The 25,874-nt window shown below is 45.0% G+C and overlaps 1 protein-coding gene and 1 long non-coding RNA gene across 7 annotated transcripts in view; one reads left to right on the forward strand and one right to left on the reverse strand.

Annotated features, from left to right (window-relative positions):
* The window catches only part of PRKCA (protein kinase C alpha), a 402,085-nt gene that overhangs the window by 338,108 nt on the left and 38,103 nt on the right, over positions 1 to 25,874 (reverse strand). The gene's annotated exons all lie outside the window — the stretch shown is intronic.
* On the forward strand, positions 19,603 to 25,442 carry LOC123603953. Of its 2 annotated transcripts, none has more exons than XR_006715130.1 (2): positions 19,603 to 22,765; positions 24,957 to 25,442. It is a non-coding gene; the product is annotated as an uncharacterized LOC123603953 (long non-coding RNA). The 2 variants fall into 2 exon arrangements; XR_006715131.1 differs by lacking the exon at positions 19,603 to 22,765 and adding an exon at positions 23,526 to 23,738.

Raw genomic sequence — 25,874 nt, forward strand, 5'->3', positions numbered from 1 at the left:
GAAAAAGCCAAAAGCACAAAATTGCTCATTATAGGTCATTCCCAAGAGCAGTAAATTAGAATATTTGCATTACAGAAACACGGGATGCCAAGTCTGGAAGACCATTTTGCAACCCTTAGGTTATGACGTAGTCAGCATCATTGGAGTATGATGTTTACTCAAAGTATCTAGAAGTAAATCCATATATGCTCTTATGTACGCCTGCATATAAAGTGAAAAATATACCAACATAAAGCAAATTGTGTTGGAGAGATTCCTGTAGGATTTGTTCCCCCTCAGCACTACTGGCATTTGGGGCTGGGCTGGTCTTGGCACTGGGAGCTGCGCTGTGCATCTAAGATGTTGAGCAGAGCCCGCGCCTCTACCCCGTAGAGGCCAGCAGCACGTCCCCACCTTCAGTTGTGACAATCAACACAGTCTCCAGACATTGCCAGATGTCCCCGAGAAAGCAAAATCACTCCCAGTTGAGAACCACTGAGTTTAAGCTTTTCTCCCCCCTCTATTTTCTCATTTTTCTGTTCTTTCCATATACTGCAGTACTTGTTTTCAAGTAAAAACAGAAGCTAGTATTTAATGACTTACTCTTTACTCAAAGCCAACAGCCATCCCTTGAGCACACTGCCCCCGTCAACACAAGACAGGGTGGATCTCTTCCCAACCCGCAGCCCATGGCCTTCCCCACAAGCATAACCCATCCATCTGGCCACTCTGGAGAGCCTTGGCCTCCACGTTTCCCCCCTACCAAACCAGCTCTCCCAGCCGAGCCCTTCCTTGCTGCGCACATTCCTTCTGCAAACACATCCATGTCTAGAAGTTTCCGTATGCAGATTAACAGAAGAGCCAAAGCACCAGTCTCTCATGCCATTTGGTACTTTGCTGTCATAGGTCCTCGGAGCACCTTCTGAGAAACCGTGACAGGCCTCATCACAGAAGCCTGCATTTCAGGAAGAGCTTCGAGTCCTCTCCCGAGGACTACAGAATACCACAGACAAGAACAGAAGAGGATTTTGGCTGCCCACATGTTGCTGCTTTGGAGGCCACAGGTCAGAGAGAAGTCACAACATAATTTAAGATGACAGCAAAATAACTTGCTCTGTTTCTTAGAACCCAGCCAGCAGAAGGAGGAGGCTGAACTAGGACCGTGGGGATGGGGGGACATTTCACTCTAAGTTCATGTGCTGGCAAATCCACACCCACTTTTCTTCTCCACACCCAGGAGTTCCATCTCACCTAGTCAATCTGCTCGAGGGCTTGTACAAGGAATCCAGCCTGACCTCACGCTACTTCCGTGACCTTATTGTCCAAGCCTTTCTCTCCCTTCATACCTGACCCCTCCGGCCCTCCTCTCCTCAGGCTGCATTCCCAGCCGTCAGGTCTGCCTGGCTGAATGATGCCCATGGGCTCATCACCTAAAACCTTCCACCAGGTGAGTTCATTACCTCTAGCAGCCCCCCCACCCCAACACACCCTCCCTGCTTCCCTAGACTAGGGACTCCCTGAGGGCAGAGACAGAGCCCCAAGTCACGAACGTGGACTTGTAACTGGCCTCAAGCCATCCTTATAGAGCTCCTCACACATTCACACCTTCTGCCACGTTTGGGCGGAAATAGAAAAAAAAAATTTTCCCAAGGCTTCTTAAGAAGGAACAAACAAATGCCATCCCAGGTGGGGTTTTTATGTTTGTTTTTTTGTTTTGTTTTTGCCTGTTTGGGTTTGCTTTTAACCATCACTGGTGTTGTTTGTGAAAGTCTTAGCAACATCTCATCCCTTAAGATGTTTTAAGGGCAAGGAACTTGACCCACCAATCCCTTCTGCCACCTGGCTCTACAATTGCCTTTCACGAATCTAGAGTATTACAACTAAGGGGAAAAAATGGGTTATGAAACAATGAAAACATTATTAGCCTTACCTCATTATTTGTAACTGTCTATTAGTTGCTTACTGTGGGCAAAATTAACACATTTATATATTTGAAGACTTCTATGGCAGAGTGTTTAACGCTCGAGTAGTGATTATGCTGGTGGCTTAACGGCATACTAGAAATATTAAGAGAAATAAAAGGGATATTTAATAAGCACTTACTGAGTATTTATTAAGCATCAGGTTCTATTCTAAGGCTTTTAATCTATCAACTAACCCTCACAACCACCCCATGAGGTCTGTACTATTAATTCCATTTTTACAAAGGCCATCATGAAGAACCCGAGTAGGTGTGTGACTTCCTAATTTCAACTGTACAGAGTGTATTTACGTATCTCAACTTAAGTATAGGCATACAAGTATGGGCAGACAACCAAGTTTTTCCCATGAAGTCAAATCTCTTAATTCCCTACGAAGCAGCCCACATGAATCTTTACATTCTTATTTCTGCTCTACATGCTTCTTGAATGGCTCACTGGGAGCAAGGTCCAAACACTTCCTAAACTGGATTGTGACTTAGTAGTCAGCTCGATTTCAGAAGCAAATAAGACAGGGGCATTTATTTCTTCAAAACACTAAACCTATAATTTTGTAGGGATTTTAGTTGAGTTTTTAGGGTTTTTTTGTTTTTTGTTTTTTTTTTTTAGTACAGCACACACGATTAGTTTCAGGTATACAACACAGTGATTCAACAGCTCTACACATGCTGACTGCAGGTTCAGCTACCATCTGTCCCCATACAATACTTACAGTACCACTGACCGGATTTCCCTATGTGGTGCCTTTATTCCCATAGCTCACATCACAACCAAACACCTGTATCATCTCCTCTTCACCCGTTCTGAACTATCAAGCCATGAAAAAGACACAAAAGGAAACAAATGCACAGGACTAAGTCAAAGAAGCTCATCTTAAGAGGTTACGTACTGTAGGTGTCCAATTCCATGACACCTGGTTGGGGGGGGGGGGGGTGGGACTACAGAGACCATGAAAGGCCCATCATTTCCAGGGAGCAGGGGATGAATAGGCCAAGAATTTTTAGGGCAGTGAAAATATTCTGAATGATACCATAACGATGGACACCTGTCATTACACATTTGCCCAAACCCACAGAACGTCCAACACGAAGAGTGAACGGTAACGTAAACTATAGACCTTGGGGGGATTAGGATGTGTCCGTGTAGGCTCATCAGTTGTAACAAATGCACTACCCTGGTGGGGGAGACATTCATTGTGGGAGAGGGCTATGTGTTTGTGGGAGTAGGGGAAAAATGGGAAACCTCAACCTTACATTTTTTTTTTTTTTTTTTTTTTAAGCAATTCTAAGTTCACAGAAAAATTATTTCTTGGGGCAGCTGAGTGGCTCAGTTGGTTAAGCATCCAACTTTGGCTTAGGTCATGATCTCATGGTTACGGAGTTCAAGTCCTGCACTGGACTCTGTGCTGACAGCAGGGAGACTGCTTGAGGGTCTGTGTCCTTTCTCTCTGTTCCTCTCCCTCTCATTCTCTCAAAATTAAGCTTTAAAAAAAAAACAAAAGTATGTCTTTGGAGGAATGAGGCACACAGCCCCTTGCAGCCGTCTGAACTCAAGCTCTGGACTGGCTTGGTACGCCTTCCAGCATCTTCATGGTCCTGGTCACGCAAGGCTTCTCGGCCTATGTGCCAAGCAGAACCAGTGGAGAGGGGAGCCTTACCTTCCCCTTCCAGTGTGCACTCAAGCCCGGTCTGCTCTCAGCACACCCAAGGTAAGGACCCCCCACCCGGCCCCCCCTTTCTCCCCTATGTCCACGATAGTTTATCTGACCTACATCTGTATCTCACACTGGAGCCCAAAAACCAGAGCTCATCCGGCAGACTGCCTGTTCTCCTCCACTTCCCCCCTTCTGCTACTTGTGCCAACCTCACCCCCAACGTTGAGCTTTTTATTGGTCTCTGCATCCTTCCTACCATTGCCAGGTTTCTTCTCAAATCTGAATGGGAGTAGCAAGAGGTTGGCTTGCTACACATGCAGATTCCTGGGCCCCAGAGATTCCAATCCAGCAGGTCCTAGCTGGGACCACAGAACTGACATTTACATCAAGAGGAGGCTGCCAGTCCTGGGACCCTATCCCTGAGGACAGCCAGTATACGGCACTGTGCCCAACATGCAGAAGTCCATAAAATGTGCACTCAACAAGCAAATCTTGGCAGAGATCACAAATCAGGTCTTACAAGCCCTCTAGTCCTTCAGTATCCATGACCTAAGTGGATCTTCACAGCTCAACACATCAGCAAGGGAGGCACCAGTAACCCCCTTTACTGCCGAGGGGCAAATACACAACATGCTGGGTCCACATGGTTCCAACGAGCAGGGCAAGCCCAGGAAGCCAGGAACTGGAAGATTAACCCGAGCTCCTGAGCCCCTGTATCTCCTCATTACATCTGTTTTCTCCCAACTTAGCATCTCCCTGGCAGATGACTTGAAGGCTCTAACAAGCCCCAAGGAAACCCAATTTTAAACCTGGTCAAGAGGACACATGCACATGCTCGCGCGCGCACACACACACACACACACGAATTGCCACCGCCCCCCAGAGCTTTAACATTAAAAGCTGTTCAACAAGCATGTGGCTTACACAGACCATCTGTAATACGGTAGACATGAGACCCTTTCCCTGAAGGCTTCAACTAGCTTCACCAAGAGGTCATCAGCTAATAGAGCAAAATGCACACAATAAAAAGACCAGCCAGAAGTACCACTGGCCAGGATCCTGAAACAGCAGGACCAGAGAAGTACAACCCATCCATGACTGTACAGCCCTGAATGATCACACGTCTTCAGCTAGCAAGCTGAACGGAAAAGTGCCTGTGGTGGAAGGCAAGCCAGGGCCCTGCAAGTCTTCACACATTCAGGTGTTTCCCAACAACGGGTCATAAATGTCCGTTAACCAGATCTGGGCACTTCCTTTTTTGGAAGTGCCTTCAGCTACAACTCCAATGACCACACTCTTCCCTCTCTTCTCCAAAAGACCTTCTGGGTTGTCTCCTGCAGAGCCAGGTTTCTCCATTCCATGGTTAACACTTCCATGAAACCACACTTGCCTCGAGGCCACACACACGAACAGTCAGTGCAGCAGAAATGTACCTGACAGGTGCCAGCACTTGGCACACACTCAGGAAAATGGCAATCGTAATGTCATGCAATTCCTTTCCTTCCCTGAAGACCAGAATCACACACCGGGAATCCCCACACACCCCGGAATCCAGCTCCTTTTACCATGTCATCCTGGACTTGTTTGCTTAATTCAGGGCACAGAGGTGCCGAGGGGACCCGAGGGATGAGGCAGGAAATTAGACGATGTCAGCTCCTTCAGGCTGGACCAGTACCATGGTAACGGGCAAGGGGCCCTGTGAACAGCAGAGGTGATGGAGGCGATGTCCCCACGACCTCGAGAGAAACAAATCCAGGAGGACAAACAGGCCTTCAGTCTCTGATGAGGACAAAGACCTCAGTGCTCCTCCACGAGGGACGAGGAAGCCACACCCAGCACACAACAGCACGGACAAGGCAGGTCCTCAGGGTGAGGGAAGCTGGCTCCAGTGGAGAGAGGTGGAGGCAAAAAGAGGCTTGAAACAGCAAAGCCCAGGAGGGAACATGGGGAGCTGTGCCTCACACCGGCAGCAGAGCCCCCTCCTCCAGCAGACACAGACCTGTCCCCATGACCATGGAGGGCATACACCCAACGCAGAAGGCAGGGAGGCAAGAGAAGTGCTGGCCTCCCCAGTACAGCAGTCCAGCCTCCACCCCTCCCCTCTGGAAAAGCCGCCACTCAACCAGGAAGCACTGGGCTCCTGATTAAAGGCCGGGGTGTCAGCTGATCACACGGTCCTCGGGTTTTTAGCATCAGATCTACAGCCAAGCCTGGAGGGCTTCACTGGTTACAAACCAAGAGATAACCTCCCCCCATCACGGCATAGAAACGGATCATGACAACACGAGGAAGGATTTCCGTGGCACCTTCCTCATGGCAGTTAATCGGTTTGGCTTCTCTGTGATGCCCTCCGAGTAAATCCCTCCAACACCCAAGCAATACGAACAGCCAGCTTTACATGTTTAGAAAGCCACTGGAGGATTATTTGTTGGTTTACTTAACAACTGGTGGTTGGGGAACAATGAGAAAGTTCAGAGCAGCAGAAAAACAAACCATGCTCTTACCAATTATTAGAGACATGTTGCTTTGTATCTTCACAGGCCTTTAAAGGTCTACATATTAGTGTAGGCACAACATCCCAGGACAGCGAAAGCACCAGAACTTCAGAGGCCACTTACAGGCTCTGTGACCCTGGGCAAGTCACTTTCCTTCTCTGGCCACATGTCCAGAAAATAGGGATAACACCACTTCAAACTCAAAGGTTTAGTGAGGATGAAAGGATACATTGTAAGAAGCCATCAGTAAATGTTAGCTCTATTACGTGCTTACCATGTTCCTTAACCAGTGTTCTCCTTTACCCATGTATCAAAAATCTTTCCCGGACCACAAATGGACTTCGACACTTCCAGTTAATAGCTGTGTACCTAACTGTATGTGGGGACCATAACTTAATCTACCTCCCCCTTTGCAGCCATCCTAGTTTTTGGTCATTTTTCCCTGTGACAGAGGACAAGGATGAGCACCCTGGGTTGTGTTTATCTTGGCTCACCCACTCATTTCTTAGGGAAAACTCTCCAGAGAAAATTGCTGAGAAGAGACAGTCGACCTTTGAGCAGCATAGGTCTGAACTGTGTGGATCCACTGACATGTGATTTCTATAGACAAACAGATTTCTATATAGACAGACATGGTACTTGTCAGGGTGCCTGAGTGGCTCAGTCAGGTAAGCATCCAATTCTTGATCTTGGCTCAGGTCACAATCTCAGTTTTTGAGTTCAAGTCCCACATCGGGCTGAGCAGACAGTGCTGAGGCAGAGATTCTCGCTCTCCCCCCTCTCTGCCCTTCCCCTGGGGCTCATGCTCACTCTTGCTCTAATACAGATTTAAACGTCTTAAGGGAAAATATACCTTTTCTATTACTTTATTCTATGAATATAATATATAACACACATAACATACAAAGTATTTGTTAATTGACTTGTCAGTAAGGCTTCTGGTCAATAGGCTATTAAGTTTTTGAAGAGTCAAAAATTCTACTTGGATTTTCATTTCTACAGGGGTCAGCAACCCAATCCCTGCAGTTTTCAAGAATCAATGTACTTAATTATGTGGCAAAAAAAGGGGGGGGGGTGTATGTTAAGACTACATCTAACAAAGTCACAAAGGTTCAGCTAAAGGTTTCCTGAATTTTGCTTAACAGATTATCACCTCACAGGAAAGGGTACATGTATCACTGCTTACATTTTACAGAATTAGTGATTCACCAGTACACCCAAACATCTACGAATTTGGCTGTGAAACGTTCTCCTAATAAGCAGACCCAGTATTGAGATAATACGCATGTATGCACACACACCGACCTCTTAGGTGGTTTCAGTTGGAGTTCTAATTTTGCAACTGCCAAGGAGCTTTAAATGCCCATGCATATAGAGGTCAGACTTAAAACATCTGGTCCACAGACCCCTTGGGGCTCAGTGCAGATTCTGGGTCCCAACCAGACACATGGAGTCAGAATCTCAGCTGCTGGAGATGCATTTTTAAATGAGGCCCCTGGGAGATTCTCAAACACAGTAAGACCCAATAGGTGATCTTCATTGATAAATAATTACTTATGTCATGCACACACACAGCTTCTATCCACATTTCAAATCCTTCCAGCTTCAGCCTCTCAACAGAGCTTACTCTTACACTTGTTCAGATACTAATGACTTTAGAATTCTTGGTTGGATTCAACACGAAGTTTTAGACATTACATGCCAGGTCTTAGGTAGGGACTTGCAAGACAGTCTTGTGCCCAAAGAACCACTTTTCACAAGAAAATCCATCTGCTTATGGGGCAGTGTACCTGGAGATCAGGAGGAGTACCCTAAGGCCCTCAACTTAAAAATTGCATAATTTATTCATCATTTATCCAGCATCAATTGCTTTGATCAATATCTAGCTGAAGTCAGCCTCAGGCAATTAATTACCTTTATTAAGATATTTGGGGGGATCCCATGTGTAAATTTCAATTCTGCTCTCATGGGTCTTCCCTCCCCACACTTTTGCTGTTTCACGAGGGAATCTCTGGACTTTAAGAACAATCTTCACAAGATCCTCCTAAGTACAAAGATCTCAGACCTTATTAAACGGGCATAGTCAGTGACGCTCATTAGGAGACAAGACCTCAGAGACGCTGCACCAGCAACAGTATGATAAACCCCCGGCACTTAACAGGTTTACCTTGGCCTCCGTTTGGGCAAAATTGCTAATCAGTCAACAGAAGCTGAACAAAATCATCTGAATTGCAGGCAATACCCAGCTCTCACCCCATGAGCCACCTTCTACAACCTCGGAGAAAGAAGATACCAGTCAAGGATCAATGGGATACACTAGATTGGAATGTTTGACAAGGACAGGGAGCCAGCTAGCCAAACTCCCTTAGTTTTAGATTAGGAAACAAAGACTGAGAAACGAACTTTCCTCTGGGTCAGATGATTTGGGCCAGAGAGCAAGACCCACACCTTCCATCTGTCCCGTTCATTCTAAAACCAACTAAACCAACCAGGAGGCTCAGGAGTATTTTCCATTTGTATGGAACTTAATAGTTTTTAAAGATGTGTTGACCTGTGTCTTCTCTTAAACACCTTCCCTCATATAAAGCAGCTCTCCATACACTATGAATGAAAAACACCAAATAAATACGCCAAGGGATTTGCCACAAGTCCAAAGTCATTGCCATGGTCAACAATTGAGCCTAGATTTTTCGAAATGCCCAATCAGCTTCAACAATTTAAACCAAATGCCTAGAACTCCATAGAAGAAACACCAAGATTATATGAACCTCCTTTTTTTAAACACACGTTGTGGCATAAATGCCACCGAGTGGACAGTTGGAGGGCTGAGTTCACAACACTGCCAATCTAGCCAGTTGGCAAAGTATCTCAGTCTTTCAGTTACTCATTCAAGTTACTCCCTGTGAAAGAATTAGACCTGTAGGGTGTTTCATAAATACAGGGAAGTCATCACAACTGATGCCTCTTAAACTTAGCACGCAGTAAATTAAGCACCTTTTCTATACAAGAACCTTTTGCAAAGCATTTCGAATTACTCTGCATGTTTTTGAGTGCCGTATTGCAAATTGGTATTATCTTCTTTTAGGAAATGAGGCACCATGACAAAGCTGAACACTGAAAACTTGCAGAGAACCCCAAGGCCAGCAAGGATGTAACTCAGGTTTCAAACCTGGTTTTAGGAGACCACGAACTAGGTGTTTTGACCACAACAAGACTGCTTTTATTTAACCCAGTCACTTATTTAACCAGGAGGGAAAAACAGACCTTATGAAACCGTTCTACTCTGTTCACTACCAGCATAACAGATCTTGAAAGGTCTGAGCAAAGGATTTAAAATGGTATCGGAAGAGCAAATCCCCACATTTCTAGAATTTCTAATTTTAAACTTGTTTTTAACTACTGTTTTTACATATGGCCATGGTTTTTACTGCAGATCTTTGTCACCTCTGCATTTGTTTCACGGCCTCTGGCTTCCAGACCATAATTTTTCACCTGTCTTCCACAGGCTACTGTCCACTCTTATCCACCAAAGTGACCAAGCAGGCTTTTTCTTAGCTCAGATTCTGAGCTGGGGAATTCTTGGCCAATGGCCCTGATATTTCCACAAAGAACACTGGGGCCCCTCTTGGTTTCCCTTGAACAGGTTTTTTTTGGTTTGGTTTTAACTCAACAGGGTCCTGTAAAAAAACAAAAAACAAACAAAAAACCCCTGAAATTTCCAACTGTTTGCAAATTGGGAAAGCCATGTGTTCAAGAGATTAGTTTTGCCCTGTTTGCCAACGGGGGGGGGGGGGGGGGGGGGGGGGGGGGCGGGCAAGGAAGAGATCACTGGCATGACAATTCTTATTCTAGCAAGAATTTGGGATCTTTATTGTGCTTCTCAAGTCCTTGAATAATTTAGACAATGATTAAAATTTCTGCTATGAAGTGCTTTTTTTTAGGATGGACTTTTAGATCATGGCTATCTTTTGTTTTCATCATCACACATGGAGTCAAGGGTCATAGAAATACAAGTGAGATTGCTGGCTGAGCATGTCCCCATCCACCACCTTCAAGACAATGGGCCGGAGGGGACAGGCTCCCCAAGTTCATCTCTCCCAAAGTCTAACAGCTTGTCCACCACACCTCTTTAACATCCTCCCTCCCCTGTCCCCTGCTATCGCACTCCTTCAAATTCACGGCTTTAACCTTGACAAACTCCCTACAACTCATTCATATGCTCCATCCGTTAATGAGTCAGTGAAGGTCTCTCCAGAATTCACTATTTGCCTTTTCCCTGGTAGAAAAGAACGTTCAGCCCCCATCCACCCACTTCCAGCCTCAGTACCAGGCCCTGAAAATGAGAACGCAGAGGTGATTTATTTTTAATAAGGTAGTCAGGTGCACAGCACTAGAAAGGGCCTACCTGGGAAAGTTACTCAGGAAACAGTAAATTTTGCTTTCAAGTACTTTTCCCACCAATACAATCGAGGTTTTATTTATCGAAGACCTTCTGAAACCAAAAGTTTCAGAAGGATTTTTCCTCGGAAGCACAATAGCTGCATCTTGAATGAAATATGTAACAAGATCATCTGCATTGACATCTAAAATGTCAACTATGTGATAGTTGTTTGTAACGTCTTTAAAAAATGTTAACATAGTTTTATAACTGGGGAGATTAGGACCATCTGTGGGGATGGTTTCGGGGGTAGCTCTGTAGCTATCACAATGTTAATTATAAAGGAAAATTGCAAAGTACAAGGGTAATTCCCATCATGATACAACCACACAAGTAACAGATGTCTCCACATTTCTGACTATTCAGCAAAGAGCACAGGTAGCCACCTCAGATGCTTTCTGTAGGGAAGTAAAAAGCAGGACTGCCGCATGACTATCAACACTCAATTCATAAGAAAAACCATGGCTCAGATAACATTAAATGGTGCATAATAAATCATTTATGTTAGGCTTTGGCATGCGTTTTATACCGGGCTTAAGTAAGTGTATGATAATCAGGTAGTATTAAACATTCATAAGTCTGTTTTCTCAGTAGATACACACTGAACAAAATCAATTTTCTGTCAAGGAGAATCATCTTCCTTTTAAGGAATATTTATTGAGTGTTTAGGATTACAGGAGACTTATTCTAGTTACCACAAGGTATACTAAGAGTTAATCTATTGGGGAATGTAAATATCACAGTAAGATAAGGGCAGAGCAAAAAACATCAGTAGAGACAGGAGTTCAGTGATTAAGACCATGAACTTACTGGTCAAATATATCTAAAATACACAAGATACACAACTTCCTCTGATGAAATGGAATTCCAGGAGATCAAGTGCTTAGTCCAGAATTCAGGTCGTTCACCCCTCCTCCTGCATTAGGTTCAGGTTTTCCCCCTCCTCCTGCATTAGGCCTCTAAGTGGCCAGCAAAAACAGGTAAGCCTTTCTCCATCCTTCCTCTGCTCTTGCAGGAGGCATTTCATACCAAGACTAATTATCCCATGGTCTTGCCCGATACATACCACAGACCCCCGCATGACGCTGACATTGGAGACATTCCTCAAAGTGTGACCTCCTATTTCCAGTTGGCCCTCCCCCCACCACCAAAGCTTCAACTCCACTATAAAGTCAAGAACACATTCTAGGAACATCAAGATGTGAAGATAAACACTGCTATTAAGATTAGACCCCTCTTTTCTCCTAAGGTTTAGGATATATTCACTTCTTACAGAAGAGGCTTACAGACAGACCTTTTGAAGTCATGAACACATGATGAAAACCACCACTCTGCAACCATCTGATGCAATTATGTTTTACATTCTTTGGTTTAAAATTAGTAAGTTCACAGAAGACCATGATGGGATGGAAAGTGGAAAGGAGAGGGGAAGAAAATCCTGAGTTTGCACAAGAAAGAGCAGCAGCCATGGAGCAGTGGAAACTTCTACATCAGGGAAAAGCCACCCCTCTTCATGTCATAGTCAGTGGGCAGCCATCAAACTCTCTCTCCCCTGACCCCCACGATATTCCCTACATTTCAACCACATGGACTTCTCTCGCTATTCTTCTAGGTCTGGGGTCTTCCAACCTCTATGCCTGTTCTCTGCTCACATGGTTCCCTCTCCCCATGGGCTACTTGTATGAAGTACATCCATTAAGACCAAAGTCAACTTATCCCCCTCAGTTCCCATTCTTTGGCTTAAAACCACTTTGGTTTGACCTCTCTGGTGCCATTTATCACAATTCGCCTTCTTGATTGCAGGTTGTTCCCTGGTCTGTTACTCGCATGAAATTGGTCATCTTTTTTAAATTTTTTTTTTTTTTTTAACGTTTATTTTTGAGACAGAGACAGAGCGGGGATGAACGGGGGAGGGGCAGAGAGAGAAGGAGACCCAGAATCAGAAACAGGCTTCAGGCTCTGAGCCATCAGCCCAGAGCCCGATGCGGGGCTCGAACTCACGGACCGCGAGATCATGACCTGAGCTGAAGTCGGACCCTTAAGCAACTGCGCCACCCAGGCACCCCGAAATTGGTCATCTTTTAAAAGCCAATCCCTAGCCTGTCCATTTCCACATCTCTCCCAGCAGCCAGCACAGTGCAGAGCACACAGATTTTTTGAGAAATGGGCTTTATTGGAAGAGTGCTCCTTCTTAATGAATTTACTTAAAACACTATGAATTCACTAAGTAGACAATTTGCCTCAAGAAGTCAGGATTTATTACTTATGGAATGTAAGGAGATCTCTTTACATCCAAAAAGCTAGCTATAGTGTTCTATTTAACGAGAATTTTTTTTTAAAAATCTAAATAAGGAAAGCCATTGCTTCATTTTTCTGGGTTCACACTGTTGTTACTCAGTCACTGCCTCTTCTAAGATTCATTTCATGCCACTTCAATGGGAAGAGATTGCCCTGTGTAGAATACAAAGGTTGACTGAGCAAAACACCACACACACCAAAGTAGTCATGCCAGGCTTTCTGGATGCCCTGGGCTGGCTGGCACTTGGTTTTGCAAGGTCTGTCAGTCAAAACGAATATATCTGCAGAAGCAAAAGGAGTTTCCACATGAATGAGGATACAGCTTGATGGAATTATTGGGCACATTTGGATGGTCTCCAACACATCAGATTTCTAGAATCTCTCAGATCCCTAGGACACTCTCATGCAAGAGGTTTGAGGAACCCACAAACATGCAAGGTACCATCCTAATTAGTGAGGGTAGGAAAATCCAATTCCCCATCAAGTCACAATCAAACTTGACCTATTGTATCCAGTGTACCAGGCCCATGAGGCACACAAGTTAAGACTTGGTCTCTGCCCTAAGCAGCAGAGGACCAAGTAGAGGCATCCAACACCAGGCAGTTGTAACAGATGTACAGCAGAAACCCTGGAAATTACGGAACAAAAGGAGTAAAGGACAGGAGAAAACACCCAGTCTGAAGAGTCAGGAGGCACTAGCCAGGCAGGAAGGGGGTGGAGGGTAGGGGTGGCATTCCACTCAGGAAGCAGCAGCAAAAGGTAAAGCTCTCAACTCCTTCTAGAACGTACAGGGGGCTGATAGGAGAGGAGGTGCAGGTATAGCCTCTGCACCAAGGCTACGGGGTAACAGACCTCACACCTGCCCTGTGAACCAGATCCACCGGGCCGTTGAATCAAGGGGAGCAGGGAGCACTGCCTGATGCAGAGAACATGCTCAAAGACTGCCACAGTTATCAAGATTACTACGTTGAGAGAGGTAGACCTGATTTATTTGCTTTCTTAATGAAAAGCTACAGTTTACCCATCTGTTAACACTACAATAGCCGTGACCACCTTCAATAATAGTTAACTATTTGAAAAGCAGAAAAGATAACTGTGTACAGTCCACGTGCTTAGCTTAATAAAATTCTGATGTGCTCATCTCCAAAAAGAACCACAAAAGGATAAAGAGATTACACCTATTTTAGCCTCTGAAGTCTCAAGATCCAAAAAGGATGCTCTCAGCTGAATGGCTTGTTGATATCTGGAATCCGAAATACAGTTAACGTGGAAAGACAGGTTCACTCAGACTGGTTCCTTCCAGGAACACATCCTGGACACGGCTAAACAGCATTCAAGACCTCAAGTCCTGCAAATCATCGCCAATGAAATCATCATAGGTCATGGAGAGCACGTTGAAACCTCAACTTAGTCTCCTTCCCTTCCTTTTTAATCACCTACACAAAACAAATGGAAAACAAGAAACAGACTTAAAGTCCCAAAAACAAGAACAACATTCCCTCAACCCCACTCTGCACTTTACCCTCAACTTCCAAGTACAACTTTGGAACTAACCATTCACCAACTCGATGCTTTTGGAGCCACAGACTTCAACCATGTGCCAAAGGAGCCACAACAACAACAAAAAACAAACAAAAGACACCCTTATCCAGTTCAGATCATGAGCATGGCTTTGAGATTTCCTCAAGAGGGGTTTATGAAGGATGCTGCAAAAAAGCCCATTTATCCCATACATTTGACCTGCCCATGGGCCCCGGAACCATGCAGGTCAAAGAGCTGGTCCTTTCACATTATTCCCCGTGTTTCCTGCTGCTGCAACCAACATTTACGAGCTCCTCATCCACCTTGGGGCTTCTTCCAACCTTATACTCCCATCTCTGGACTTCTCAGCAGAGACCAGGAAAAGGGCCCATGACCAACCACATGGCAGAGAAGACAGGGTCAGGGTCCACAAGGAAACAATGGGCATTTTTCTTGGTAGCAACTCAGGCTCCTATGGAGTCTTTCCCTCCCCACCCCACCCCGAAGGACTGAAAGGGAGCACCCATCAATTAAAGGCAATGTCATTTGAATCAACTCCTAATACCTTCAACTAGTGTGAAAGGTTCTTGTGGTCTGCTGAGCTTCTCATCTCTGGAAGCTTTTCCCTCCAACTTCAAATATTACAAAGAATTAAGATCTACTTAGGGTCTTGGTAATTAAGCCCAGCACCATCTGAGCAGGAAAGTTATTTTCGAGTAGCACAGAAGACATTCTTTCAGTTGCAGTTTCACAGTGCTATGAAGGATCCCCAATTCTCCACAAACCTTGTCCTCTTACAATCTAATCGTCTTTGAGGACATCCTGGTTATCGCTGCTTTAACTCTGGTCTAGGGAACGCGGGATTTAAGAGGTGAAAACCAGAGCTAAACCAACAGTTAAACAACACGGTTTAGTAGCAAACAATGGCTACAACAAGTAATTACTTCACATCTTTAAAATAATTCCAACAAGCGTGCTTAAGGTACTTTGAGTTTATGTGCAAGTTTATGCCTACTATAAATACTTCTGTAATCCTTCTCTGTTCCCAACTCCTTGAGTGAATCCTTAAAAAATGTGAAATATTTTTGGTGCTGGCCCAGAATGAATTATTAGGTATTTGGGACACAATTTACTGAACTGTCCCATCAGCATTTCTTCAACCCATCCTTTATGTGATGCGCACACATGTGCATGTGCGCGCGCACACACACACACACACACACACACACACACACCCACCCACCCACCCCCATGGGTATTCTACTAAATAAAGCTACCTACTCTCTTCAGAGGACAATGAACTCAAGTTGTTAAGGCCCTCTAGGATTTCAGACCCACACGGCCAGACTGGGATTCTACAAACAAGAGGCCGCCTTAATCCCGTCAACTTTATAGCTCCTGAGAGGTTTAGGTCATTACATGGCATAACATATCTCTAAAGAAGCAGTGAAACCAGTTTTCTCTGTATCAAATCCAGTTCTGAACACACTAAGAAACCATGATAATTTTTAGAACTTGCCAATTCCAAAACCAGTAACAAGTTTACCATTTCTGACAAGCATGCGCATTTTCAAAGAATTGAAGGGAGGAATGTCCGTGGGCTGTTAGCAATGAAAACTGGTGCCACTCAGGCATTTCTGGAGAGGTTCTTTGTTGGGGCCATCTCAGGTTTCATAACCTCCAAATTTCACACTTTTAAATTTTATTGGCTCTTTCCAGATGCATTTTGAGAGTGGCAAGTTTGTACGAAAACATTTTATACTAGATTCTCTGACAACTTTACTTTTAAAGGGAGCACAGCTACGACAAAAAGGCAACCAACCCATCAACTGTCAGGATAACAAAGACAATGTTGAAAATCACAGTGACGTCATAGTGAATCTTAGGCTCATTTCATCGTTCACACTTCCTCGTGTGAGGTGAGACCCTCCCTTACCAGAAGGTCAAGCTACTCTCATTGTAAGCACCTCAATTTTTTTTTTTCCAATTCCTCCGACAAGCACAATATACACAACTAATGAAATCAAGGAGAACAGGACTTTTAGTGTGAAAATATGAGACACTTCTTTGTGAGAGTGGAGCCGTTTGCGATATACTCGCTAAATCAATCAGCCATGAGATCCTGAATTAATTTGCAAAGAGCAAATGTGCCGTCAGCCAAAAAAAAAAAAAAATTCAAACAAGTGTTGGTACCTGTTTTGTATGAAGAAAAACGCTGTAGTCCCACGAATTAAAATGGCTGTTGCACTGGAACGAGCCACGCAGTTGGTTCCGTTTCTTAATATTAGGTTAGCTTTAGGCTTGAATCTTACGGAAAGGAGTCAGACTAACGGTTTACCATCCATTCATTACTATGTGCAATGAGTATTTTGCATACCAGAAGACCAAAACGTAACCGATTCTGGTCTCTTCAAGAGCTGAAGACTTTTTGCAGCCACTAACAAAGCATCCTTTGAGTCTACCTAGTAGCCCAGGAGGGCATGCACCACTCGATTACAGTTAAGAGCTCCTTTGCCCTCCTGGGAAAATTTAAGTTCAGGCCTCAAAAAAATATGCAACAACTGCGCCTATAGCTCGATGCTTGAGAAGTACAGTTTACCAAGTTTCTCCTTTTCAAGATGCTCAAGAGATCAGACTATGAAATTTTAAAATATTAAGTGAAGGCAAAATGGATTATAGTTGTCATAATTTTCAATGTTTATTTTTGAGAGGGAGACAGCATGAGTGAGGGAGGGGCAGAGGAAGGAGGAGACATAGAATCTGCAACAGGCTCCAGCCCCTGAGCTGTCAAGCACAGAGCCCAACCAGGGGCTCAAAACTCGAGAACCGCGAGATCACGACCTGAGCTGAGGTCGGATGCTTAACTGACTGAGCCACCCAGGTGCTCCTGTCATGTTTCTAATTAATATCCCTACGCTCTGTACAATTTGTTACCCTTTCCTCTGCTTCCAAGTTCAACACAAAAGAGGTTTTTTGTTTTTTAAGTAGGCTTCACACCCAGGCTGGAGCCCAACCCCAAGAAGCCACTCAGGGGTCGCCAACAGAAAGGAGGTCTTACACAAGAAACTCGTCTGCGACTATTCTGCTGTCTACTTGCACTTCCAAGGAACCGCTTACAATCAGGACCAGGTTCCTAATCCAAACTAGTGTCAACACATCGTGTTCCCCAGAACACAGCATTAGCTGGGTCTGCAACACCACGGACTTCATCACTGTTAGCTCATGACCACCATCTACCAAGTACATATCATGCTGTATACTACAGTAAGAACCCGCATATACCTGATCTCTCATTTAATAAGCACACAACCCTACAAGAAAGCTGTGTCCCTTTTATAGATGAGAACTCTAAGTAGGTAAAGTTAGGGGACTGGTCCACAAGTCTCAGCCAATAACTTGCAGGCCCACTATTCAACCCGGTTCTAATCCCAAAGCCCTGTGGCCATTCTACCTTCAGGAGAATTAGGATTTTTTTTTTTTTTTTTTTTTTTGATGCCCATAATGCATTCTAAATCTAAACCTAAGCTTTTAAAATTTTTACTGGATTTTTTTTTATGCCTCTGCTGCCTTTCCTATCAGGACAGACCTTACTATTCTCAATTCTGGCCGCATTAAAAAGCACAAAGGCAGGGCACCTGGGTGGCTCAGTTGGTTAAGCATCCGACTTCGGCTCAGGTCATGATCTGGCAGTTTGTGAGTTTGAGCCCCACGTCGGGCTCTGTGCTCACAGCTCAGAGCCTAGAGCCTGCTTCCAATTCTGTGTCTCCCTCTCTCTGCCCCTCCCCTAGAGCTCATGCTCTGTCTCTCCTTCAAAAACAAAAGCAAAAAAAGAACACAATGGCAGTGAAAACAAAGCTAAATGCACAAGAGCTGGTCCAAGACGGTGTGATTTAGACCACGGTTGCCTTTGGTGCCCTCATCGCTGTTTGATCACCCTCTCCTCTCTTTCTCCAACTCCTATAGCCCCTGACAACCTGCACTCAAGTTACACCTGAGAGCTCTGCCTGCTGGGAACTTTCACCTCCGAGCAACCCTATCCCCCCCAAATCATCTCTAGAGAAAAGACTTCTAAATCCTGAAGAGTATTTTAGGGGGTTACTTTTAACCAAAGCTTCCATTTCTAACTGCTTTGCAAGTCTTGCTCACTTTAAAATACCCAGCTATGTGGTATATCGTTACACAAACAGCATGCTTCCTTAAAAAAGAAAAAAACAAGAATTGGACATGGGCACCTGGGTAGCTCAGCTGGTCAGGTATCCAACTTCAGCTCAGGTCATTATCTCACGGTTCACAGGTTTGAGCCCCGCATCAGGCTCTGCACTGATGGCACAGAGCCTGCATAGGATTCTCTCCCCCTCTTTTTGCCCCTTCCAGGCACTCACTCTCTCAAGATTTGTACAAGAAATTAGAGAAAATGAAGAAAAGAAGTCCTCCATCATCTCATCACGTATCACCATCAGCTTTCGGGTTTACCTCCAGCTTTTTAGTCACTAATGACAGGGTGACTACTATTATAAATGGTAGAGTCTATTTTTATGAGCAGTTTCCCAAATTCATTGTAAGCAGGCACTTGACAATTTGTCAACTGCATGTATATACAATACTAATGACTGAATCATTTCCCCCAAAGCTGGACATAAAAGATGTTTTGGTTTTGCTATTCAAAGGAAACCAGCAATGGGCAAGTGGGCAAACATCTTCCCTAAGATATCCCTAAGATATCTGACTCCCCACCTGAATCAGACCATGAAAGGACTCCAAATGATCAAGATGACTATGGTAATAGTGATGGCACCCTTTCAGACCAAGTTCAGAGAAGGACACAACCAACAGATGCAGACTTACTAGTGAGAATTCAAGATGTGGCAGCAGGACATCAGGAACTCCATCACTACCAGACCCCAAGTCACACCCCTTAACTCCAAAAATCCCAGAAATTTACTGCTTAAACAGGCAGCATTTCACCACCTCCCCCTTCATTAGCACCTTCTCTAGGCTTCCATTAGTACCTGCAGCAAGGTTTTTGAAAGGGTCTGGGTTGGCCGTCTGCTTATGAGATCGATCTCCATTTTAATGTAGCCCTCCCTGCATATAAACTGAAGACAGGGTGCAGGGAGTGTTCAACAAGGAAATCTGACCTGGAGGAATTGAGAGTGGTCAGCAAGTATTGTGAAACGTGCCTAGTTCCAATTAATCAGAAAATACCACATGCCAAAGAAGATTATTCTAATGGTCACTGCTTTCTCCCCCTCTGGTAAATAGGGTTCATAGCAGGTTGGTAAAACGTAAACATGTATAAGAAGGCATGCCTCCTGTCACTATGATGCTGAAAAGCAGAAATGTGTAATCAGCAAGGACAATAAAAATTCTGTCTCTCCCCTGATGACACTGGAAAATAAAAGATAGCAAAAAAAAAAAAAAAAAAAAAAAAAAAAAAAAGCAAAAGCATGAATGAGGATTCTGGTGTAGGGTCCTTCTTTTGCAGAGGACAATACGTAGTACTTAATGTGCAAGGCACTATCTTTTAATAGCTATAGGACATGTTACTAGTATCCTGCTTTCTCAGCTGGAGAAATAGGATTAGTGGCCTAAGAGAGAAGAGCTTAAACTGATTAGTCAAGTGGGCAGTCCCAGGGTGAATAAGCAGGAAAAAGGAACAGCCCAGTGTTCTGGGTCCTGCAGAGTAAGAACCTGGAGGGATCCAAGGATGGTCCAGGACTCCAGACTGCAATTTACTCCAAGAGGGGTTTTAACCTTCCATTTTCAAGATGGGCTCCAAATCAGAGGCCAGACTTGGGTTGGCTTGAACACCATTTATGTATTTAGACTGCAGAAAGGAGTTTCAGAATGGCCACCGTGTATTTATTCATTCACTTAAACCACAGTGTCTATGAAGCAAGCATATCAGGTGTTGTGTATACAGGGATACAGAACCAGAAGGCTGGGAACAGATGCAAGGAACAGAATTATTCTGCTTAATAAGAACCCTAAATGACAAAGATCCAATTTCTTAAATCTGAGTCTCAATTAAATGGGGGAGGAAGGGACCTTCTAGATCATCATGGACCTACTTTATCTGGAGGAAAACACAAAAAAAGCCCACTATGAAGTCCAAAGTTGTGTGCTGCCTGAAGAACACATTTAGTAAGAGACGGTGCTGAGGTCTACAACCCTAGCCAAGAGCTCCTCCCATAAAACAGAAAACACAAGTTTTAAAGAACCTAATGCCCAACAGATAAATTTTCAAGATGGAATATAGGACATGTTCACTGGTAATCATGGTAAAGTACTAAGGGGCTGATCCCAAAAGTTACAAGAGAAAGCAAACTCCCTTTCTGAATCAAATGACCCGGTTCTACCTGTTGTGGAAAGGACAGACACCGATTGTAGAATTGAGCAGGCAGCCCAAATAGGTTACCGAAAGCAATTATAAAAATTACAGTAGAGATTATGATCACAGCAAGCCATCAAAAATGGTTAAGCTTCACCAAAATGTGCGGAAAGACCTGCCTGCACTGTACTTAATGGAAAGGATTTCCAATGTTAAATCTAGCACTTATCTCTTTTAACCAGGGGGTTTTATTAGTTTAATGCAATCCTATCTACCCAGATGTTTAATAGATTTCTCGAGCACGTGGAATAAAAACAAAACTATCTTTGCTGCAACCAGGTAAAGCTGGTAGACCATGAACAATGATCTTCGACTGAGACGTCTAACATATTAAAACAGATTACTGCAGGGCCCTGAGAGTTATTTCTGAAATAGGAAGTGGCTGGATAAAACAATTTCCTCTCAGAAAACTCAAGAACATCCCTCATGTACCATTCTCAACCATTTCCCTCCTCCCCCAACTCCTAAAACACAACTCAGGAAACACCACCACCACCCCCAGAGAAGCTTCAAGATGCTCTTTTCTTTCCTGACATTCTTCCCCTTTCATCTTCCCTACGGCTAGCCACGGAAACTACCACTTTGGTAGAACTATTTGAACAACACTGCAGCAGAGATGCCTGGGCTGTGTGCCTAACACAAGCCCCGCTCTGAGAATTCCATCTCCCCCACAAGTACAGGCCTCGGGGAGGGGCCAAGTTCACCCCCCCCCCACAAAAGAAGCCGTGGGAAGTAACTGGTGATAAAGGAACGGGGGTCATGCCGGACCCCCGTCCCTTGCTCTAAGCTGTACGGCCCTGGGAGTCTGTTTACAGCCTCTGGAGACAACCCCCAGACACTGGGAGCTCACTTGAGGCCTCTAAGCCACACTTACTCTCCAGGGTCCTTCTGAATGGGCAGAATTCACCAGACCATAGTGGGCACCTGACCATTTGGGGTCCAGCTCTTTCTCCCAGGGATTCCAATGGAAATCTGGGTCTGTCAGCATTTGGACTTGGGCACTGGTACCCTCGGGACCTGATGTAAGGCATTTTAGCATCTGTAAGCACAGAAGTAGAGGAAGTCCACTTACTACCCTCAGGGATGAAGCCAATCCAGGGAGGAAGTGGCAGCCAGTCTTGGCTCCTGCTTCTAAGAATTTAACTAGAATACTAACTAGGACTTAAAAACATGAAATCCAAAACTTCTAGTAATTTTTTAACCCCTGAGTAGCTTAGAAGACTACTTCTTTAGCAACACATACTGAAATTTATTTCCAATGTCAAGGCATTTTCCAGTTCTCCAAAGCCCTTTTCTCAAGCCCATACGTGGAAGAGGAAATGTTAAGTATCAACAGAATCATGCTCCTTGCCTTAAGTGAGGAGCCAGGAAAATCTGAGAATCCTGGGTGCAGGGTTTTACTTTCAAATCCTCAAATTCGGGACATCTGAGGCTTAATCTACAGACACTGAGGGGGAAGCTCCTTCAGGCTCAGAAGCGAGGGGCACCCAACAGGTGCTAGAGTCCAGGTAACACAGATACTGGCATCCCTACCTCTGCCCGTTTGTTGGCCCGCATCCCTCCACAGCCTTGGGGGGGGGGGGGGGGAGATAAAAATCACAATTGTGCTGGCAATTCCATGGTGTTCCTGGCCAACGACTCTCCCCGTTCACCCGTCACTGCTGATCTACCTGCCCCCACCCCCTCAAGCCCTGTACCAGGCTCAGTCCCAGGCAGGGCCAAGTCCAGGGCTGATTGGGACAGACTGTCCACCTCCGTGTCTTCCAAACGTTTACACTTTGGTAAGCGAGCCAACGGACACACCCACAACGTGTTGCAGTCCGATCAGGTGAGAATCGAAGAGCATGTGGTCTGTTGCAGGCCTGCAGAGAAAGGAAGCCATGGGCTCCACACTGGGGGGGAAGAGAAGGAACCACAACAGGTCTCTGGGAACTTTCTCAAGGATGCTCATCTAAACCCCGTGACTATCCGTGAACCGGCCCCCAGCACAAGCACTCAGCCTTCCAAAAGGTAGACAACACCCATATTAAGTATTTTCACTTCATTTCCTTTTTCTGGGTCAGCAAAGAAGGAAAAACCGTCACGCCTGTCACCAACCCCTCCCTGGTCTCAAAGGGGACATACACCTGCTGGAGCCCAGAGGGAGCTGGACACTCAACTGGCCACCCCTCCTGTGCCCTCCCTTTCAGATCAGAGACGCACGCTGCCTCCTGGGGATGCGGGTTCTCCCCCCACCCCACCCCCCAGAACCACTACCTGTGAAAAGCCCATTCTAAAGCAGGGGCAGGGGGGGCGGGGGCTGTTATCCCAAGTTTGTCTCATCTGTAACCGGACTGAGCTGTAAGCAGACTCCTGCCAGCACCTCAAAGGCCACGGCTCTGAGGACACTGGCCGGAGCTTTAGTTACAATATCTTTTTTCACTGCCCATCACGTGCTCATCCTCTCCCTCCCCTTCCCCCCCCCCACCCCCCCATCTACTGGCTCCTAGGGTGGATTTTGTTTTTTAACCTCTGTAACCAAAGAACCCGATAAGGCCATGCGATAAAGGAACGGTGGCCTAAAAACCCTAAGTTTCCAGTTCCAGCAGCTCTATGGCTCATTTTTCATGTTTCACACACACAAGACATTGACAAAGGCCCTAAAAAGAAGAGACACGGGAGGCAGCCAAAGAGATACCTAACACTCAATCAGAGCCGTGCAAGTGAGGAGAGCATTAGGAGTTTTTGGGAGCCAGGCCAAGTGTTTTTCTACCAGAGGAATAATTTAGGGTTGGTGCACAGTCAGCAGCTTGGAGAAGGTACCAGAACACAGGAGCTGGACAACCGGGAGGCCCCGGAAAACCCGCTCAGCCCTGCCAAAGTCCACCAGACAGACAAACCCTTCACGGTCAAGACTGTTAAGCAGAGGAGGATTCGTCTCTTCCATCCATCAGGCCAGGAGAATAATTACAAGTAGAACAACAGAAACAAAGGATGTGACAAGGTATTTGGCAACCTCAGTAGAGCCCTGTACTCCAAGACCGGTTTAGCTCAAGCTACTGGTTTCCTCCTACCCTCCCCCGCCACCAAGTAGTCTACAACCCTGCCAGATGCACACGTGTGTTCAGCCTCACACGACAGCAGCACAAAGCCAGCATCTGCCGGAGTTTTCCCTTTTTAAAAATACAACTCTCGGGGCACCTGGGTGGCTCAGTCGGTTAAGCGTCCGACTTCGGCTCAGGTCATGATCTCGCGGTTTGGGAGTTCAAGCTCCGTGTCGGGCTCTGTGCTGACAGCTCAGAGCCTGGAGCCCGTTTCAGATTCTGTGTCTCCCACTCTCTCTGACCCTCCCCCGTTTATGCTCTGTGTCTCAATAAATAAACGTTAAAAAAATTTTTTTTTTTAAACACAACTCTCACAAGAAAAACAGTTTTGTCAAACTTTAAAAAGACAAAAATAAGTTCTGTTCTATACCTGCCACCAGAGGCAGGATGTGATTTATTCGAGGGTTTCGAGGATTGTCCACAAGTTACTGGGGACTCTTAAGGTGAGGGGGGGCGGGGAGGAGTCACTTCTGTCCACTTGACCAATGCTCCTTAGAGACACCACCTCAGCTTTTCACATTTTGTTCGGAGTCTGGTGCAATTTGAACACTCCATTAAGGGAAATTACCGAGGCTCTTAAAGTTACATTCCCAACGACAGAGTCTATGAAAATGCTCAACCAAACCCTATAGTTCTGTTAAAGGCTACACTCGAAGCCTATTTTGGAGACCCATAATTTTTAACTGTACAGTTTTCACTGCTGTTCAACTAAGCTGCTGACTAAAGCAGGGAATAATTTTACAACACCATTATCCACATGTGGATGATTCATTTGTTAGAGTATCCTAACTTCGGGCTGCCTACCCTCATCTCTGTTGTCCAACCTGCTCCTGGGTCCTATGCCAGCTGCCTGCTGTTGTAGGCTAAAGGTATGCAAACCATTTTTCATGCCAACAGACATAAGACCGTGACACTGGATGTCCTGAGTGCATTTCTCCAAGATAAATATAAACTGGAGGTTATGTATTGTTGCAGGCAATTGATACAACTTCCATTTATTAAGTATGCATGTTCATGTTTTTCCAAACTCTTCAAAGTATGATCCAGAGACTTCCAAGGGTCGAGCAAGATCAAAACGATTATCCTGATACTAACTCATTGTTTCCCTTTTTCGCTAGGATGCCTTTTGCCCTGATGGCGCAGAAGCAAGGGCAGGAAGATCGCTGGCACCTGAGCACGATTCAAGGCAGCAGTTACCGTATTCTGGCACCAGGCACTACCTCCATCTCACCAAGAAACCCCAGGACCTACTGCTTAAGGCCAGTTTCATATTTAAGAAGGTCTTGAAACACTAGAGACTCCATGTTGATATTCGATTAGACATACAAAGCACTTTGGCTGCCCTCCAAGGGTGATGGTGGTCCTGTCCCCTCTTTCCATGGGACACCTTTTTTACTGCAAAGACAGCTACCAACTATGGTTACTCAGACTCAGGTATTTGCCAAGACTTTCTTGAAAATGAACCTGCCACTTCATGGAAAATAACTGCGTTTTTATTGCCAATGAGAAAATTCAAGCTTTCGAGTGAAAAAACAGAATTTTAGAAAATTTATCTTCCATGAGCTTGACAGCCCTAATAAAGGTGTTTATGAGATTGATGGTGATATTAACGGTTTTTTCTTTTTTTCTTTTTTTTGATATTTCATAATGAAATGTGTCAACACTCAGAAGATCAGGGCTAAATAAAACTATTTTCCAAACAACCAAAGAATGAGGTCACACAGCCTTTAAAAGAGCTATTCGTTATTTAAGACAGACCAGTGGACACAGATATGGTCTTATTTTCTCTATTTCTGCTAACCTTTAAAATTTTTGTTTTTGAGAACGAACAGGAGCAAGCGCGCGAGACAGAGCGAGCGGAGAGAGAACGAGAGAGAGAACAGGTAGGGGAGGGTAAGGGAGAGAGGGAGGGAGACACAGAATCCAAAGCAGAATCCAGGCTCTGAGCTGTCAGCACACAGCTCGACATGGGCCTTGAACACACAAACCATGAGATCATAACCTGAGCCAAAGTCAAGATGTTTAACCAACTGAAC

The sequence above is a fragment of the Leopardus geoffroyi genome, chromosome E1 (genome assembly GCF_018350155.1).
Source record: "Leopardus geoffroyi isolate Oge1 chromosome E1, O.geoffroyi_Oge1_pat1.0, whole genome shotgun sequence".
Lineage (NCBI taxonomy): Eukaryota > Metazoa > Chordata > Mammalia > Carnivora > Felidae > Leopardus > Leopardus geoffroyi.